This window comes from Vipera ursinii (assembly GCF_947247035.1).
Source record: "Vipera ursinii genome assembly, chromosome: 3".
NCBI classification, from domain to species: Eukaryota; Metazoa; Chordata; class Lepidosauria; order Squamata; family Viperidae; genus Vipera; species Vipera ursinii.
This window is the reverse complement of record NC_139516.1, coordinates 158,320,988-158,340,632: the sequence shown is the minus strand read 5'-3', so window position 1 is coordinate 158,340,632 and position 19,645 is coordinate 158,320,988.

Here is a 19,645-nt window from a genome sequence, read left to right as displayed (position 1 = left end):
TTCTTTAAGAGGAAAAACAATTGTTTTAATCCAAGTGAGTCTTATAAAATGGTTGTTTTTCAAGCAGAATTTCTCTCTCTAATGCAGCAGCCTTCAATCTTTTGGGCACCAGGGACCAGTTCCATGGAGAGAGGTTTTTCCAAAGGAGGCGTCATGGTTTCACGTGCTGCCTGCATCCCGCAGATGGGGCTTTGCTTGTTTGTGCAGCCTGGTTTCTGGCATGCTAAAGCTCTGTGCCAGTCTACAGACCAGAGGTTGTGGACCGCTGCTCTAGTGGTTCCGCCTGCGCCCTGTGCTATGTTAAATTGGCTTCTAAGAAGATGGAGATCCATTCTTTCAAAAGGAAAGCTTTCATTTCTGAGTGAAGAAAATGTAACAGTGAAGAGACTATGCTTGCAAACACACTATACAATAAATGATACAATAGAATCAGGCTTACATTTATTTGGAAATGTGTATTGCTTGTGCCACAGCAAACTATTCCCCAGTCCCCTCTCTTGTATTTCAATCCACTGCTCTTCCAGATACACTTTTCCATGCCTTACCAATTCAACGGCAATCCCTTTCTTCATTAGGATTGGGTGTGTTTAAGGGTGAGGATCACTTTTATATATTTTCCCAGAATTAAGTTCATTCGAGACAGTTTCCAACCCCATTTACAGCAATTAAGGGAGTGTTTGCAAATTACATTTCTCTTGAAGACTGATCATTGTAAAGGAGAAAATGAGTTTTGAGTAGATAAGATGGCTACCAAAGTATGAAAGAATATGCTGCTCACTGGAAGCTCTTTCTAATGATGATAATGCCTCAGTTTTGTCATATTTTCTTGATGCTTTCCAGACCACAACCTGTTGTAGTCCCAATATTTAGTCTGACACTCATGAATCTTTGACAGCTTGTATATACAAAATAGAAATCTGAGATAGGCAGAGAAACCACCATCCACTGGGTTTGGAACTGTGGAAGCAACAACAGATATTGGTCATAATGATTTGATTTTGGGCAAATAAGCTTAGAAAATAATTTCTGTTAACTTTAGTTAATTTTCAGTGACATAAACCACAAAACAGCTCACATGGACTGGTCTTAAACTAGTTTAGAGGAAGTTTGCTTAGAGATGAAGTTTAGTTAACCTAAACTGGAATTAATTTTGAGGAAGTAAAAGAATGGACCTGACAGCTAATGCACAAGTCTCTTTGACAATATTGCTGAACTACATATATATGCTAACAAAATAATGAATAGTTCTTGCAGTGGTCATATCTTGGATATTAGCACTGACTTAATTTGAGCCAATTAATTAGAGAAGAATTTGCTACATCCCTCTCTCCCTCTCTATTGACTTACTGAGAAATGGACAAGACACCCCAGTATTATTGATTGATGTTTAAAGACTCCAGGAGGAACTTTTGTAAAAATGCTAACTAAGCGTTTGGCTGTTGGGATTTTTTTTTTGTTAAAAATATAGTTGGTTTCTTCTCTAATTGTATTTTATCTATAACTGTCTATACAGCTGTGATTCTTCTTTTCTTGAGGCCGGTTTTAAATATAGTGCTTTCTTTCCTGGATGGTTTTCCCTCACAGTATCCTCTGTCATATCCCAAAATGAACATCCATCTAAGTTTGAAAATGAACAGAATTGCTGGGCAAAATTATACATTTCACTGATGTATGGGTAAGCATGGAGTACTTTCCATGTGCATCTCTCAAATATGCTGGTGTCAATGAATACAAAAGATAGACTCACCCTTAAAGTACAATGCATGCTGAGTATTTCCCTCCTGACTAGCAGTTGCCAACTTATCCACTTAAATATCTTACAATTCAACAAACCTGATACATGCATAAACATGCTCTCTTTCTTTTGCTCTAGCAGTCATTGCATTCAGTACACCTTCTTGTCTTCCGTGTTCTTAAGAAAGAAAAACATAGCTGGATGAAGAAAAAGGCAGATAAAAATACGAGGGCAGCAGCATGAGAAACTCAGGATAGGCAGCCTTGGCAAATAAATATTAATGCAGCATTTCAAAGTTCTTCACTTGGAGAACCTTCAAAAATGTTTTTTCCCTGCTTTTGTGTGGGTTAACATACATCCATGCACACCTATTATAGTTTGTTGCCTTGCTGCAAAGTTTCCCATTTATTTAATATCTGGGATGGTTGCCCCTTTTTCTTTGATTGGATTCCCCTGAGGAATGTGAGCCAGAACCCTATTCAGCTTCAACTGAGATTTAAGCTTTGACTGAATAAACATGGAAAATAATTCACTTTCTCCTTCTGTTATTATTTACTTTGTCCCTGGAACCCAGGTAATTTATTGTAAAGGTATACAAATTTTTGTTTGTAACACCTGTCAGCTACCTCATGATTTAACAGTCATTTCACACTCCACCACAATGCATTTTAAAGAGATGATGTACTAGGAATAAAAATATACATTTTATATCAATATTCAGCACTTGGTTTGGCCAGAAAAATATTAATGCTCTAGCTTTCATCCCTTATTATTCATACAGAAAAAACCTTAACTTGCAAACTTTGTATATCTTAAAGCAATTTTTATTAAATGAAATATTGTCAGTGCTATTAATATTGGATAATAGCTGTAAATTTGAATACATTTAGTGCTCTAATCCCCAATAAAACAAGTGGCAATTCCTAGTAAATTTTCTTAAGAAGGTAAGGGGAACTATGCTGGCTCAGACCAAAATCTTTTCAATTCCCACAGTAGCCAGTCAATAATCTATGAGAAGCTAAAAAAAAAGTAATGAGTGCGACAGTACCATTCCCCCCAAAATAATATTGAGAGCCGTAGCATTAATATATATCCTTTATGACCAGCAGCTGTGCTTTGTCACCCATTGAAGAGCTAAATCTGTCCCAGGTAGGGGCTCTTCCTACATCCTGTAATTTTGAATTCCATAGTTTAATAAGCAGCTATGTTAAGAAATGCTTCTTTGGTCTCAATCAGCCTTCAGATTAAACCTCCTCATTTTAATTAGGTCCCTTGACAGGGACCATTCAGCTGGATTCACCTACTTATCTGGACCCAGAATGAGGGCAACTGATTATACAATTGTCGCTATGGTCCTCCCTCAAGTTATGCCTCCCTAAATTTGATAGTGATCATCTTCTAATCCTGTTTAATTTAAATGCCTGAAATCAAAACCAAAAACCAAAAAAACCCAAAGTGGAGATTGCTACCAACTTTTATTAATGCCAGCCAGAAGAACATATTATTGAGTTAAATGGATCACACAGTTAACCCAAATGATAACAAAGCTTCTGGCCTCAGATCAATGACAGAATCTCCAGTCTGCCCTGACATCAGCTAAATCTCCCAATTTAGTCCTAGAGGATTATACCATCCCAACCAAAGAACTCCACCACGATCTATTAACATAGAATCTTTCTCACATGTACTATTAAAATGTCCATTTTATACTTAATGGCAATCACGGTTAGTATTTTCAATTGTTAATCATTCTAATTGCTATTGTGACCAGTAGGCTGGTGAAGGTATTAGAGAGAGAGTTGTTGAATCTTTAACAAAATGTTTTGAATGGGATGAAGAAGATCTGCATGCAGAAGTGACAAGTGAACAGAATTAGTACTAGATATGCAAGGTTAAGACATGTGCCAAGAGATATACTTATGCACTCTGTCAGGAAGAAGACAAGACACAGTTCTGGCAAAGAATTGCCAAATTAATTGGTAAAGAATTAAAAATGGTGATCCAAAGAATATAGTTATTCTCTAGATCTTTTTCAACCACGTTTTTTTCCCTAAAAATCTTGTTACATGTGTTACGAAAGTGGAGATATTGCCAAACAGTGTTTTAGATCATATCCCAAAAACTTTAGCATATAAAAGAAAGTTAGAACTTACACTGGGGCAACAAACTGAGAATTGATTACATAAAAATAAATAATGGAAGATTGGGAAAAAAAACTTGAAATAATTCTTTGTTAATAATATAAGATATAAGGACAATACTAAGAAATCCTTTATGAGAGAATTTATACAGCAAAATAATGAACTGAAAAGACAAAAGAATATGCAAAAGGTTTTAATAGAGATAAAAGAGGAAGAAATAAGAAAATCTTCAGAAAGGAAAAATGTCTTACACCAAATTAAACCTCTATAATGTCAGCTTTCTATATTATCTCTAGGAGAAATTGAAACAAAAATGGATTTTGTAAAATAGAAGAGTATTAACTTGCAAATAAGCTGAAGAAATGTCTAGCACATAAATTAAGAAAAAAAAGTGAAAAGAAAATGATAGTAAAAGATAAAATGGTAAAACTATGATAACCGTAATGCATACATGAAAAATGATGTTTCACTTTATACAAAAAGTATATAAAATAAAAAAATATCTGGCAAAAGTACATAAATATTTAAAGAAATAAAATTTATCAAAGATAAGGGATAAATAAAAGCAGAGATTCCTAATGAAATTATTTAATAACTATATTTATGAACAGAGTTCTTTGACATGAAGGCAACAGCTTCTTGGAAATTCTTTTCTTTAATAAAACAATAATCTTAGTTAAATTCAAGTGACTTTAAATTAAGCAGCTGTGTTGTGCAAGGTCTTTATTTCTTTATAAAAATTAGGAATGAGAAGGTCAGTTTCATTTTTCATCCATACATAAGGCTGTGTTCATAAAAGTGTGTCTGTGTGAATCTTTCACATCTTTTGTGATATGCAATAATAGCCTCAAATGTCTCTAGTCTGTTTTTGAACCTAGTAGGCAAAAAATTGTCCATTTATATATGACCCATTTTATTAATGATGTTGTATTTTCTTCTAGATTTCTCTTTTTTAACTAATTTAAAGACTCCTTTTATTGTGAACTGGGTAGCTCTAGAATGTATCATGTTTCAGATTCGAATCACTAAAAATTAATACTTAAAGCTAAAAGGATGTAACATTTTATCTTTTTTAATAATAAATTTTGATTTACTTTTCACCCATGAGATTAATTTATTGCTTAGGAGAGAGTGAACAAAGGCTTAATAATAACCTTACATGATTAGGATGTGGCATTATTAAAGATGTTTCAACCTTTGCATTTTGAACTTTTAATCATCTGAAAGGAAGCATACATGGAATTCTATCCTTCCTTTAAAGAAAGTGGAAGACTGTTTTTCTTGTCCAGTTAATGCCTGTATGTTACTATGGAATTAAAGTGGAACTGAACACTTCTGGTGCACAAAGATTTTGGAGTTTAAAAGCTGAAATAAATCTAAAACTCCCATCAATGGAAACTAGATACTTTAAAAAAAACAAAAAAAAAAACAAAAGAGGACCCTTAGGCTATTGAACTTCTCTGCCACATGTGATGCGACAGACACACACACACATTCTCTATGCCTCATATTCTGAGTGCTGAAAATGAAAGCCCAAATAATAATATGACTATAATAATCAACTATACATTTGTGTAGCCTCAAACCATTTTGTGAAGAAAAAAAAGAAAAAAAAAGAACTCTGATAATAGCAGGAAGTCAGCTAAGGCTAAAGCAAAAAAAGTAGCACATAAAAAAAGATTTTTGTTAAAGGGAAGAAAGCCTCCCAGATAATGCCATATTTTATTATCATTACAAGACTGTCTGTGTATTGGAATATGCCAAAGGGAGACAATAAATAAATGTATGTTTGGGGTTGGATATTCATTGTTATTTACATTATTGTATTTTTTTTTCAGTTGCTATATAAAGCAGTATGGACATTTTTTTTAGGATGATTGTACCACAGCAATGGATGCCTACTCTGACCATTTCTTCATGGAAGAATATAAATGCAATGGTTTTGCCAAACTTTCCCAACATGAAACCCCACTGAAATATGAGAAGTAGAATGGGACAACCCTATATCAGAATTTTGAAAACAAATGTACCGTTCAGTATCAGTTATACAGGTGCTTCATAAATTTAGCTTGTCTCTGTTCATATGCAATTTGATAGTTCCAAGGTCACCCTGTCAAGTTGAAGGCCAAAGTCAGCATCTCCTCACAAATGTTTATTAGTAGGACAAGGAACTAGACTTTGTAACAAAACAAAACAAAACAAAAGCAAATGCATAAAAGGATGAATTCTGAGTACCAAGATGTGGCATGAAAAAAAAGAAAAAAAAAGATAGCCAACCATTTACAAACAATTGTGTTCCATAAAGAAAATAGCATCCCACAAATTCAATTAAAAACATTGTCACTGTTGAGTTAGGGCACTTATATGTTACCCCCATTTTCTCTCTGCAGTTCATTCAGAGCACTTTTAAACTGATCTGCAATTATCTTCTTGGCTGCTGGCCTTGAAGTGCAGGGAACCTGCTGAGATCAACATGAGCCAGGCAGTGTTCATGGTGATCAATCAGTCAAGCTCCCTCCAGCTAACCAGTAGGAGAGGGGCAAAGTGCCAATCAGTTAGTATCCCTCTCATTTGAGCTGCTATGAATCCCACAGTAACAAAAATCCATTCTTTGCTTCATGCAAAAATAATAAATATTGTCCTTCCTGCAGATATGCATTTGGATCTATGTGGCTGTGATCAGAAGTTATGAAAGGAATCACATTTTTAAAAGTGAAATGTATCTGCCTTGTTGGCATCATTATCTAAGGGAACACCTGCTGCCGGCATCAACTTCCCATCGTCCTGTGCGCTCCCACAGGGAGGGCCTTCTCAGGGTGCCGGCGGTTAAGGAGTGCTGGCGGGTGATCCCCAGGGGGAGGGCATTCTCTATGGGCGCGGCTGCCCTTTGGAATGATTTACCGGTGGAACTTCGGACCGCCCCCGATCTGCGTTCATTTCGCCAAGACCTGAAAACCTGGTTTTTTTATCTATCAGGCCTGGACTGAAGGGGTTTTAGCTTTTAATATTGTTTTAATTGTTGGGCTTAATTAATTTAATCTATTTTAATTTTATACTATTTTTATATTGTATTTTATGCTGCCCTGTAAACTGCCCTGAGTCCTTCGGGAATAGGGCAGTATAAAAATTTAATTAAATAAATAAAATAAATAAAATTATATCACACATAAAAGCATCTGAAAGTATAATGATGCTATAATTTTTATTTATTAAATTGATATTCCATCTTTATTTTGTAAATCTCAAGGAAACCTATATAATGATCCCATCTCTGTCTTCCCCACAGGAACAAATTAACAGACTTGGAAGGGACCTTTGAGGTCTTCTAGTCCAACCCTAACCCTGTGAGGTGGATTGAGCCAAGAAAATGACTGAGTCAAAATTACTCAGCTGGCTTTCATGGCTAAGAACAGAGCAAAACTCATGGTCTCTTGGTTTCTAGTATGACACCTTAACCACCACACAAACTGGTATCATATGTGGAATTTTACAACCAGGTGAACAATATCTCTACTCCTGGTTCCATAGTTTTAGAACATTTGGATCTAAGAAAGAAGAGATATCTCCAGGATTGCCTTTTAAAAATAACCTTGGATGGTCTGAAGCCTTTGCAGACCTTGTAACTTTTCTTATACTGTATGCCCAAATGTCAACTGATATGAAAAGGGGTAAAATCAGCTATTTAATATTCCCTTTTCTTTGGCAGCAGAGCATCTAGAAAGCAAAACAACAGGCTTGCATTCATTCATTCATTCATTTCAACTGACTTCCGTGAAATGGAATAGCTCAGCAAAATCCAGAGCCAAAGGATGAGAGGTAACAAGAGTTCTCCCCAATGAGACAGTAAACAATCCATAATCTATAGCACTGCAAAATTAATAATTGCTCTAGACCTGGTTTCAAATAAACTAGCTTGGTTATCAGGTGCAAGTTCAGGGAAGGAAGGTCAAGTGATATCACATGCATCGTGACACAATTATCTACTACACAGGCAATCCTTATCTAGCAACCATTGGTTCACCGATTGCCTAAAGTTACAAGGGTGCTGAATGAATGGTAGTTATGTGATGATGGTCTTCCAAGATATGACCATTGCAGCAGTCACAAAGTTACATGATCAAAATCCAGGCCTGCAATTATGGCCACACTGTGCATAACTCCCCGCCCTCAGATGCCTATCTCCCTCCCATCTCTGCCCTTTTGGCCACCCTGAGCTTCACCGCTGCCACTTTCCTTGCCCCCAACATATGTTTACAGTCTCCCTGTCACTGCCTGAGAGAAGGTTTCTGCTGATGCATCACAAAAAGCTAACGTCTGGTGAGAGTGTGTGAAACGACGGGCTGCCTACAAAATAGCCAGTTACCTATACTGCTGCTGTTGTCCTGTCCCTTTAAGACCTCTTTCCTTGCCAGCACAACAACTGTTGTCTATAAAAGCTGAACAGAGAGGCCGCTGAGTAGTGGTGTTAATGTGTGTGGAAAGGAGGTCTGTTGCTCAGGGGCTTGTGGTGTTGGGTCTCTTGGGTTTTCGAGCCCACTGATTTGGGGATACATAAAGAACCGGTGACAAAGGGAGATGAAGAAAAGACAGTGATGGTCAGCTGGGAGTGGTGGGATAGGTGTCAGAGTGCAGTAAAGCCAAAAGGACAGGTATGGTGGGTAGATAGGCAGGTTGAGGGAGTTGAAGCAGAGTCAACCACAGCAGGGCAGGAGACATATGAGGTCTTCACCTAACAATGGTCTTTCCCTAACACCTGCAAGCAGAAGTACCAAAAACTGCTATAGCTAAGTGGTGTGGTCAGATAATGTCCACTTTGCTTAGTGATGGGATTTCTCATCCCAGTTAGGGTTGTGTTGTGATTCAGCGTCAGCCTGTGGTTTTGGCAGCTGAGTCGGACAATTCTGAAAAGGAGGAGGAGGAGCGGTTTGGAGAGCCTTTGGTTGCAGAGGAAAGTTCTGATGCACCGCAGAGCTCTCAGCCAGGCCCCTCCCATCTTGTTCCTCCTCAGACCCAGCTGTGTGAGCCTGAAAGACTGGAAGAAGACGATCCACAGCTGCCTCTGTTCAGGGACGCTCAAAGCAGGAGGCAGACTAGCAGAAGTGAACAAAGAAAAGCAATGAGGCACCTCGGAAGAAGGCAATGAGAAGCCATGCCTTGAGACTGCTGTTTAAAAGGGGAATGTGTGGGAGGTGCTATTTGCTGAAGGCAACCGTTTGAAGAGCTTTTGTTATAGTCTCGGTCTGTATTTGTTTAACTCTGTTTTGAACTGTTTTGTTTAGTTTTTGCAAATAAATTTGGTTGGCTTAATTCCAGCCTATTGAATATAAAAAAGGGGTTGTTCCTGACATTCCAACAGGGCTGGTCGTAGGCTGGAACAGAACAGGTTGTTAGGCAAGGACCATATCTGTATCATTTGAGTCATGATGTCACAATGCTATAAGCAATATCATTTGCATCCTTTGTGTCATGCTCATGATGTCTTTGTGACTTTGACTTAGACAAACACAAGGGCTTTGCCTTGCCACCTCTTCCCCTGAATGACCCATTGAGTCTACTTTCTTTCTTTCCTTTCTTTCCTCCTTCCCTCTCAGGACAAAAAATGATTAAGGCAGGAGAATAAGATGCGATAGGATTCTAGCTAATGGCTATTCTTAGCACTTCTCCATTGACATAAAAGTATGAAACTTTGCTTATGACAGGTGGGTGAAGAGTCTAGCCATTATGAAGAAGGTAAGTTAAGCTCACTTTTCCTTTCCATGCATTTTGATATGGAAGCTTTTTGCCTGTTTTTTTTCCCCAATGAACATCCTTGTAGTTCTTGCGGGATTTTATCTGATATAAAGTGCAATTATTTTAAAAATAATAATAAACTAAAAGTGGCTTTTGGTTAAGTTGAATAATGTATAAATAACAGTGTGTGGAATAAGGGATAAAAATCCAAATAATACAGGTAAGTTTTCTTAGATATAGCAAACGGATATATAAACTGATTAAGATAATGAGTTGTATAGGTCAGTGGGTTAGGACGCTGAGCTAGTCGTTCAGAAGTTCGGCAGTTTGGCGGGTTGAATCCCGAGTGCCGCGTAACAGAGTGAATGCCTGTTACTGGTCCCAGCTTCTGGCAACCTAGGAGTTCGAAAGCACGTAAAAATGCAAGTAGAAAAATAGGGACCACTACAGTGGGAAGGTAACAGCGTTCTGTGTGCCTTTGGAGTCTAGTCATGCCGGCCACATGACCACGGAGACATCCTCGGACAAGCGCTGGCTCTTCGGCTTTGAAACAGAGATGAGCACCGGCCCCTAGAGTCAGAAACGACTAGCATGCATGTGCGGGGGAACCTTTAACTTTATAGGTCTGTTGGTTGTCATGTGTAACTGATAGCATCTTTACCCAAAAAACCTAATATCAAGTAGGTAATGAAGAGCACTTTAGGGTAATAGTTTTGTTCTTTGACTATATTTTCATATTTAGTTTTATTGTTGTATTTCTTTACTTAGACATATGTTCATATATACTGTCCAGTTTATTTAAATAGTTTAATTTTCTAAAACTCTATGTACCACACAGTGCTTGTAGGAGTCATGCACAAACGGCTCCACAAACGGGTTATAAACTTCAATAACATCACAATGCTTGTGATGTCACATGTCCTTTTGACACTTTTGCAGGTGACTATAGTGTCAAGCAATAACATTTGATATTAGGCTAATAAAGGACTTTTAAGGTAAACAATGCCTCAGAGTCACTTGAAAAGCCCATACTTCAGAAACTTGACATATAGATAGCACTAGATACTTATTGCTTTTGGGAAGTCTGGAAAGCAATATACTTCCTATAACTTATTCAAGGCCTTTTTTAATATATATATAGATTTTCTTCCCTGAACATCTCTGCACCCTTTCCATTCTTTGAAAAAGAAAATTATGAGGATTGCTGGAGGTACTGATCTGCTTTGCACTACTTAACCAGACAGCCAGGAAGAATCCCTTCAGCTTTCATGTAGCACTTTAAACCAATGAAAGAGCTTTTGCTAGTGGGGCACTGTGACATACTTGTTAGGAATTATATCCATAGGAATTGATGTGGAGAAATGGTTAATGCAATGTTTTGTTATAAACTGTTAGTAAACTGTTGAACACAGTTAAAAAGGATCCTACAATGGTGGAAATATGCTCAAGGATGTCAGCATGCTTATAAAATATCTTGAGAGGTTAGGGAAGAGTCAAAAGTTGTAAAATGAAGAAAAATCAGGATGGCAAAAGAATCATGCATTTAGGATGGTCTCTTAGCTAGCATGTTGTTTCTAAAATCGAGATAGGTCATGGATGCTAACTAGTCACAAGATGTCATTCTGGGAATATAATAATAATAGAATCAAGCAGTCAAAATATTGGAAAAGGCTATTTAGGTCGGTGAGTCCAACCTCATATTTTAACCCCTAAGTGCACTGTTTTCTTTTTCCTTCTTGGAACTGTTTTTAGCATGTCCGTTCATAGGAACTTATACCCACCTGTTAGAAGAAATGTCTGGTTCAATCCAGGCCATGTCTTCCAAAAACACAAGGCAAACTGCTTGAAGTAGAGGTGAAGTTTATTCTAAAGCATGACAGACAATCACATTAAGACAGATGGTCACAGCAATCAAAGATAGCTACAAAGTTATAGTTTTGAAGTGCTTACTTGTATAGAGAAACCTATTGTCCTTAGAAAGCAGACAAAGTCGCCCTGCCTTCTTGGAGAGCTTAAACAAATATCCCCACTTTTCTTTACACTGCACAAAACTTCTGAGATTCTTTAGTATGTATGAGCTGCATGGGGTAGCTTGTAGCCAATTTTGGCTGATTTCTTAAAAAGTTAAATAAGATTAAATTTGCTTAGAAATTGCCTGACAAACTACCACGAGATGTTTGAGCTGTAGGCTGTGTTGTTGTTGTTGTTTTAACAAATTCTGAAAAGGGAAAAAATAAACTATAGAAAAACTACTTCTGTATCACATTGAGAAAACTTCACATTAGTCACCAGGACATGAGCTTTGCTGAAAGGCAAATGTACTTTTTATGATGTATTAAAGAAGTTAATATTTTTAGATTTAATGCTGAAAAATAATACCATTTGAGAACACAGAATTACTATTCAAAAGATAATAAAAACCACAAATTGTGCAAAGAACGAAAAGAAAAAGCCTAACCTGGGGACAAAACATTAAAGAAAATTGAAGGGAAATATTAAAGAACCACCACTATCATAAAAGCACAGATTTAAAAAAAAAATGACATGAAGAGTAACCAAATGAGACAGATTAATATAGCCTTGGTGGAGCAGTGGGCTAATGCCTCCTTAAGTAATACCAGCTGCCTGCAATTAGTGCAGGTTCGCATCCCACCAGGCTCAAGGTTGATTCAGCCTTCCATCCTTCCGAGGTAGGTAAAATGAGGACCCAGATTGTTGGGGGCAATTAAGCTGACTTTGTAATAATGCCGCTTGGGGGGGGGGGGCGAAAGCCCTAATAAGCAGGCATATACATAGAATGAAGGCTACTGCTAAGCTTGTAAGCCGCCCTGAGTCTTCGGAGAAGGGCGGGATATAAATGGAATTAAAATAAAATAAAATAAAATAAATATATCAAAAGAAGCATTTTGTCATAAAAATAGGGAACAATTAGCTTTGCCAAAAAGCAGGATACAGATAAATAGTGATTTATGTGTGTGAATCCTATTAATCTGAACAAATATAACAACATCTTGAATTCTTTCTTGAACTTTGATAAAATCATATTTTTTTTCAAGAGTAAAAGTATACCTGTTTCCTAAACATCCATAGTACCCAATCATCTTCATATGTTTAATATTTCAAACAATACATTTGATGACTGGTAATTTTTTTTCCTCCTTTTTGAACAGCAAAAGTATCAGCGAGAAAAAACAGTGTAAATAAGAGAAAAGTCGAAGAAAGATGCTCTAGTCCATAATATTTTTGGAGAAACTGGAAAATGATAATAAAATATACGTGTCAATTATTTTAGAAGCTTGCTGAAATCCATGCATCCATTTTTTACCTCTAGGATTAATTTGTATGGCCAGGTGAAGCAAATCAATACTTTTTTCTCCCTCCATCGTAGGAATTGGATTAGAAACTATCTATTTTTAAAATAGGTCTAGATTTGCATCTTAAGTTAGTTTTTGTTTTTATGTCCCTGTGACTGAAGAAGGTGGGGAAGATATACAGAACACAGGACAATTATGTGTGAGTAACAATGAGTAGCAAAACACAGGTGGAAATAGAAGAGCAATCAATTTTTCCCCCTAGATGGAATGGAAATTCAAAGCACAAAGGAATGAAAGAGCAGACTATGAGTATAAGGCTATTCCTGGAACTCTAGAGAGCCCTGGGCCTCTTTTTTTAAAAAAGTAAAAATCTGAGAGGAAAGCAGTAGCAAAGTATTCCATTTACTAACCAAGGAAACTACATAGTCAAGTATGTAAAGTTAGGAAGAGTTGAAGCTGCCTTGAAAAAGATTTTTTTTTTACTGTCTCTGGGAGCCATACATTACTTGCTAAGACTTTAAATTAAGTTCTGGGTCTTCATTATAACACTTGAAAATAAACTCTAGCTTTATGATATATTCTCATTTCATCTTAAGATCAAGAGCCTAGCTTCTTGATGCTTATTAGTGAATAGAATAGAATAACAGAGTTGGAAGGGACCTTACAGGTCATCTAGTCCAACCCCCCACCAAAGCAGGAGAACCTACACCATTTCAGACAGATGGCAGTCCAGTTTCTTCTTGAAAGCCTCCAGTGATGAAGCTCCCACAACTTCTTTTTTTTTCTTTTTTATTTATATTTATTTTAAATATTTACAGACACATACACACTAAATATATACATTTCAAATTAAGAAAGAAAAGGAAAAGGACAAACAAACACTTAACAAACATGCATATGAACTAACTGGGGATTGAAATCCCCTGTACAGTTATACATAATTACATCCCGGTAAATCTTAAATCTTATTTAACGTTGTCTATTTCGACTATTAAATATTATCATAAAGATTACTATGAAGTGTCGTATTAACTATTCTAGGTTTGTTCTATTTTTTAACCAATCATAGCATCGTTCCCAGTTGGTATAATACATAGATTCTTGTTTCTGTTTTAACATATAAGTTAGTTTATCCATTTCAGCACAATTCAGAATCTTATTAATTAACATTTGGTCCGTTGGAATATTTATATCCTTCCACTGTTGAGCAAAGGTTATTCTCGCTGCTGCTGTAACATGTACAAAGAGATACCAATCTTGTCTATTAATTAGTTTTGGCTTTATACCAAGTAGGTAAGAGTCTGGAAGCAGAGGGAAGGTGACACCAGTTATTTGTTTTAACCAGTTTTGGACCTTCTCCCAATATTTCTTACTCTGAGGGCAAGTCCACCACTGGTGAAAAAAAGTACCCTTGGCCAGTCTACATTTCCAGCATTTATCAGAGTTATCTGGAAACATTTTGGCTATTCTAGCTGGCGGCAAATACCATCTATAAATCATTTTAAAATAGTTTAAAATAGGAAAGCAGTGGCAAAGTATTCCATTTACTAACCAAGGAAACTACATAGTCAAGTATGTAAAGTTAGGAAGAGTTGAAGCTGCCTTGAAAAAGATTTTTTTTTTACTGTCCCTGGGAGCCATACATTACTTGCTAAGACTTTAAATTAAGTTCTGGGTCTTCATTATAACACTTGAAAATAAACTCTAGCTTTATGATATATTCTCATTTCATCTTAAGATCAAGAGCCTAGCTTCTTGATGCTTATTAGTGAATAGAATAGAATAACAGAGTTGGAAGGGACCTTGCAGGTCATCTAGTCCAACCCCCCACCAAAGCAGGAGAACCTACACCATTTCAGACAGATGGCAGTCCAGTTTCTTCTTGAAAGCCTCCAGTGATGAAGCTCCCACAACTTCTGAAGGTAAACTGCTCCATTGGTTGATTGTTCTCGCTGTCAGGAAATTTATCCTTATTTCTAGGTTGAATCTCTGCTTGATCAGTTCTATCAATATAATGGATACCCTGGAACCTAAACAGAATCATTCCACACTGCAGTGGATTTCAATGCCTCAAGTAATGCATATCATCACAGTCATTCCGTATTTATAACTATTTTCCATCTGTTTCAGAAAATCCAAATAGTCATGGGAAGAAAAGCTACTTATGTTTTTCATTCAAGCAGGCATCACATAAATTTCAGGGGGGAATGAATATAAGATATGAGAGTAAAAACTTTTATAGATCTAGAATGAATTCCTGAAGTCTTAGTGCCAGCCAACATCTAAAAGCCACACTGAAGTGTATACTGCAGTTCTTCCAGATTTAGAGAAAGCTATCCTGCCATTAGAGGATATAGTTAGGAAGGCAATACAGAAACTATTTTGGAAAAAAAGTATTCAGTGAATTTCCATCATGATTCCACCAGTGAGATCAGCTTCACAGCTTGTGGGTTACATAAAGATGCTCAGTCTTTCTACTTGGAATTCTTCTAATGGGATGTTTCATGGTTTATATATTCTGTTCAGTAGGCTTGATGTGTTACATAAAATGGTAAGCAAAAACGGTATTAGATGCAATCCTGGGGGGGACTGTAATTAAATCATCTCATACTGTGGAGCTTGAAGCATGATCCTAGCATTTTCTAGCCCCTGGGGTCAGAATTTTGTCAGTCTGCTCTGTGATCCCTGTTTGTGATCTGTTGGGCTCATGAGGCTTGCTTTCCCAGTTTACAGAAATGACCTCTAACATGATCCCTATTCCTAAAATAGTTCATCTTTTATACATGCTACACAGACCATGGCCTCAGGAAATTCCTTTCTGTCCGGACAAATCACTTTGGACAATGTTCAGATAACAGTCAGTTATTGATTTAGAAAGCTTTGCTATGATAAAGTTTCAATGCCCTTGTTTTTAGCTGTGTGACTGATAGGCTACCAAAGCAAATTAAAATGGAGCAGGTTCCATGATGAGAGAATACCACAGAGAAACAGGCATCAAACCAGCATCCATTTCACCATGAAGCATAGCGACAAAATATTAATAAGCAATTTCCAGTTAACAAGGCACTGTGAACATATCAACAGTTCAATGTAAACCATGGGAGTAAGATGTATAGATAAGAAATGAGCAAGAGACAGGATGAAGATCTTCCTTTATTTTTCTGTGCCTTTTCCCCTGTTTCTGATATCTTCCCATTTGTTCAACTTTCACATTGTGTGAATTGTTCAATAACAATCCATTTCAAACCAGGGCTCCAAAGGATTTCTAAATCCTATTGCTAGTTTTCCACAATAGTAATATTTATCCAGTGAGAAATCTCGGGGGATAGGGAAATGCCCAAAGACTTAAATTGTATTGTACTGTACTGCATTGTATTGTATTGCTTTGCTTTTTTTTTCAAAGTTGGAAACTGAGCTTATAATGTTATCCCTAACAATTAAGAAGTAATATATGTATTTCTTGCAAATATATTCTGCCTTTCCTCTGATGAGCTCAAGGCAACATACAAATCAGATCTGTCTGCTTAACTTTGTCTACCATCTCTATTTTTTTCTTTTTATTATCAAGCATGAATTTATATTTTTCAACCCTACTAACTTCTCTAATGGCATCATTACGACTCTGTAAATTACAGTAACTGAAGAGGAGATTTCAAAATGAGCTTCATAGTTGCGTATAAATATGATTATAAAAAGTATGCATTTTTCTACTGAGCTATGACTAGCATCACACAATCTATAATGAACGGGAGAAATGCTTTACAAGAACTTTGCACATACTTCTTTTTTTTGGTAGTCTGAATCCAGTGATGTTAGTATTTTGTTTCCAGCTATTATGGCTTTTCCTGGTGGAATTGTTTCCCATGATATTATCTAGGTGCAATGATAGCCCAGCGACTCATGATTAGATTATAAAATGATGATATGATAAAATGTTGATTTGCATTCTTTTCCGGATTTCTGTACAACTGTGAAGCTAACTGTGATCAGATTTTTAAATGTGGGGAATTTTTAATGGAATAGCAATGAGATTTTGGAATTTTAGGGAACATAATATTTTTGTTCTCATTTTTTTTTCCTTTTAGAAAAGTTGTATCAGAAACAGATCTATTGGGATTTGGGATTGGGCTATCAGTTTGCATCAACTTAAATGGGAATTACAGGAATTTGTAGAAAATCAGACTAACAAAGGCTGCTAATTATAAAAGCTAAACTATATTATTTCCAGATTCAGCAGCAATATGTTTTTAGTTACCCGTATAGGTTACCAGTCAGCCTTGACTGCTGTCAAAAAAGATAAGCATTGTTAATGCTTAAATAAGAGATCACTAGAAAATCCAAAGACTAAAGACAAGATTGAGTTGTTTTTAAAAATACAGGTAATCCTCAACTTACCATAGTTCATTTAGTGACTGTTCAAAGTTACAACACCACTGAAAAAAGGGACTTATGACCATTTTTCACACTTATGACTGTTACAGTATCCCTATAGTCACACAATGGCAAATGACTCATATTTATGTCAGTTGCAGTGTCTCAGGGGTCATGTGATTAGCTTTCGTGACCTTCTTACAAACAAACTCAATGGGGAAGTTGGATTCACTTAACAACCATGTTATTAACAACTGCAGTGATTCACTTAACAACTATGGCACAAATGGTGGTAAAAAGGGACAAAGTTCTCTTAAAAATGTTTCACTTAGGAACAAAATTTTTTGTCTCAATTGTGGTCGTGAGTTGAGGACCACCCGTATCCTGAAAGAAGACGGTGATAAACAATTTATGTAAATATGGCCAAGAAACCTTCATGGATGTGTTCATAAAACCATCAGAATTAAGTTTGACTTGAAACAAACTTTTCTCCTCTTCTTCTTCCTCCTCTTCCTTTTCCTCTTCTCGCTTCTTTTTTCTTTCTTTCTCTGGAATGTTAAGGCAACATGAGTCGTGCTAGATCTCCCCCCTATGGCTTCAACTATAAAAGAAAATGCCTTTAGCCTCTGAACATCACTCTGCATGCTTAAAGGAAATCATCCTCTTGAGGGAGAGCAGGACAGGTAAGAGGCAATGGAAGAATTAGGAGAAGTACAGCAGGTTAATGGTAGAGCAGGAAAAGTGGGAACAAATTCTTGCCAACCAACAGTTAAAAGCTGAGCCAAGAAACAGAACCTGGCAGCCCTCTACATTTGCCAGAGATGCCAACAGCCAGTTTTGTTCCTCCCTACCCATTTTCCCCACTAAAAAACTGAATAACTATAGAATGCAAAAGCTTCTGCAGCAGTTCAGAATGGCAACTAGAAGTCAGAGCACTGAAAATATCAGAATAACAGCCAGCTAAAACTAAGGTGCTAAAAAGATGCTTTCAGACTGTTTCCCCCAAAGTTCAGCTCTTGCCTCATTGAGGTGTAAGGACATACCAGCCCTTTGTGATAGTCCAGACAATAAACACAAACATTAATATTAACCTTATTTTTTGTAGGGTTATATTAACAGAATCTTGCAAAACTAAAAATATTTCTCCTCTCCTTTCCTTTTATTTTCTGGAAAACTGGGGGGGGAGGATTCTTTCTGATATGCTCCCCACATCTCTCTTCTTTTTGTGAGAGAAATCCACTCCTTCTGTGAACTGAGAAATCTTTTAAACCAGGGGTCCCCAACCTTTTTGGTTCTGCAGACTAGCAGCTTTCGCAGTAGTGTTAGATGTTTTCGTGAGTGCAGCCTAAATCCGTGCCATGCAAATGCAGCTTTGCACACTCACCAGCTCCAGTGGGGGGCTGAGGTTGGGGACCCCTGTTTTACATGATGGTTGTTTAGCTCTTCCTCCTATCTCCCAAGTGATTTGCACATTACATACTGGGATTTTAGGATGTCTAGGTTGTTGTACTCTCCCATGTATGGTTCTTGTGGATCCTTTTTTTCCAATCTGAGCACAAAGCGGTTACTATATGGAAGACAGAGTAATTTTTAAAACATCTATATGAATATTTGATTATCTCTCAAAATGGCTCCACCTATATAATAAAACATGACAATTAAAGTAAATGAATGAACCAGAAGGAAGATGGGCTGGATAGCAAAAAGTGCAGCAATTAGACAAAATACTAAGAAGTGGCTCCTTCAAGGGCAAAGTGGTTAGGATACTCAACAATATATATTAATTATGACCAGATCAAAGTGCTTAGAATAGGATGGCAACTGGCGTTATTCTATCAATATATCCAGTTTTTCTACAAATGTGAAGTTTTACATCTGTTCTATGTTATACTGATGATATTTGCCAGTGCAAACTTGATGTTGCTGCACATTGTGAAACCCCAAAATGAGACTTTCACCAATCTGGAGAAAGCAGAAAAGTTGTATGGTGAGAAAACACAGTAACTAAAAATAAATTGAGATTACCCCCCTTGAAGATGACAAATGTTCTGAAAATTATGCATTTTAGAGCAGTAGACCTAATTTCATAAGCTTTGTCTCCTAAAGTGGAGTTTTCTGAGATGTAGGAAAGTGCAGGTCATGAAATCACAAAGGTTTTGTTGACATGATGGCATTATCAGGAATATTATAGCAAAACTTCAATTTACGGATGTTAATGCAACAGTAATATTCATCTGGTTGTGTTTGCTGTCTGGTCTATATGGTGGGACAGCTGACAGGTATGTATTGTTTGAGCTAAAGCTGATATTATGATATTTGGACTATTCTACAAATAATAGAGTTTCTAAATCTTT